The sequence below is a fragment of the Pongo pygmaeus genome, chromosome 17 (genome assembly GCF_028885625.2).
Source record: "Pongo pygmaeus isolate AG05252 chromosome 17, NHGRI_mPonPyg2-v2.0_pri, whole genome shotgun sequence".
Lineage (NCBI taxonomy): Eukaryota > Metazoa > Chordata > Mammalia > Primates > Hominidae > Pongo > Pongo pygmaeus.
In genome coordinates this window covers 75,479,339-75,481,456 of record NC_072390.2, presented here as the reverse complement: position 1 = coordinate 75,481,456, position 2,118 = coordinate 75,479,339, and positions in this window count along the sequence as shown.

Genomic DNA, 2,118 nt, shown 5'->3' with positions numbered 1-2,118 from the left:
TTGGAGGTTACAGTGAGCCGAGATTGCGCCACTGCACTCCAGCCTTGGCGACAGAGTGAGACTCCATCTCAAAAAAAAAAAAAAAAAAAGGCAGTAAATGTTTGCATTTGTTTGTTTTTTTCCTTTCCTTTTTAAAATCTGTATGTCTCCAAAGAATTATTAAATGTTAAATCCAATGTTAAAATATTAAAAATGACAGCCATTTATAATCTTAAGTTTTCCTGATATCAGTGTCCACTGCTTCCTGGCTTTCATCCTGTGGAGCAGAGAATAACAAAAATTGTCCTGAAATAATTCCCACACTAACAGTCCTGATGTAACACTGAGTATTTCTATCTCCTCATATCAGAATTGTCTTCTAACAGCATCCAATCTAAAGTGCCTACTCCTAACTATCCTGACCCCATCATTCTCTGTCATGCCACTATATTTGAACTCTTCAGGACACTCAAAAATATTGGAAAGTACAAAATCAATTTCATTCTTGATCTGTTGATTGTCTGGACACCACCCTCTCACCTCCCCATGAGAGCTATGATGTTCTCAAGCTTATTCACTTCTGTAGCTCCAGTTCCCAGAAAAGTGGTGATATATATTAAGCACTTAATAATAATAATCTGGAGTGAATCCATTATCTCTTTTTGTTTTCCTAAATTCATTTACACCTCTGAACTGCTTCTGTAGGAATTGAAGTTTTCGCTATGAAAACAGTGTCTCTAAAGCTGAGAAAAAAGTCTCACATCTAATGGAAACTGTTGATACATACAGATTTGGCCACAACAAAAATTCACCAAGTTCAGAACTAACTGAATTGGTTTTGCTTAACATGTCTCTTAATCACACATCAAAATCCTTTAAAATCAAAATATTTGAAGTACATTTGTTGTTAAAAAATGGAGTCTGTCAAATGAAATGGCTATGTCACTTTTACTAGGAGAAATCATCCAGAAAAGAATGTTATTTCTAAATAGATTAAGATATTAAGTAATGAGTACTAATAGCAGCTGGCAACTGGAGAGTGACTTGGTTTCAGAGAGAAAGATTTTAATATCAGAGGAACCTTTCTGAAAATCTAGTTCCATTAGTTCTAAGCACATGACAAACTTTAGAGGTTACAATTTTAAAGAAGAGAACTCCAATTTTTTTTGTAATTCAAATGCAGTTTTGGAAATATCTAAATAATATTTAAATATAATGTATACACCTTAAAATTTTTCCAGGACCCTCTTTATGACATCCATTTTCTTAGGAGACCCGAAAATATATTTATTTTAAAAGTATTACATATTCAGATTTACATAATTTAGATTAAAAGATTATATAACTACTTTGTTGTCATTTTATTTTGAGAACATGAGTCATAAATCTAAGAACAATTTTGCCTTCTTCGTTTCAAATGCTGGAATTCTGCACAGAGAATGAGCCATAGAGGGCGCTATTGTATTTACAATCCGATGTAAGAAGCTTAACAGATGACGAAATTCAAGAAATTAACTCAGTGGAATCAGTTGCTTTCACTTTGTTTACTAGACTAGAAAAATCAAGTGTTTTTTTTTGACAATTTGATATTCAAAACAGTTTTTTCCTCTTACAGTGTATTTTAGGAAAATCAGATTATCACTTTTAAAAGGATCTTTTTAACAGGATAGTGAAATAATAAAATTATTTTGTCATGAGAAAACTTGAAACCCACTTACTTAGAAATTTTTAAGAATGAAATACATTATTATTACTAGAGTCACCATGTTGTACAACAGAACTTTTGAATTTATTCCTCCTGTCTGAAATTTTGTACCCTTTGATCAACACATTCAAATCTCTCTCTTTTTTTTTTTTGAGACAGAGTCTCACTCTGTCGCCCAGGCTGGAGTGCAGTGGCGCGATCTCGGCTCACTGCAACCTCCGCCTCCCAGGTTCAAGCGATTCTTCTGCCTCAGCCTCCCAAGTAGCTGGGATTACAGGTGCCCGCCACCACACCCAGCTAATGTTTGTATTTTTAGTAGAGACGAGGTTTCACCATGTTGGCCAGGATAGTCTTGATCTCTTGACCTCGTGATCTGCCTGCCTCGGCCTCCTGAAGTGCTCGGATTACAGGCGTGAGGCACTGCGCCCGGCACT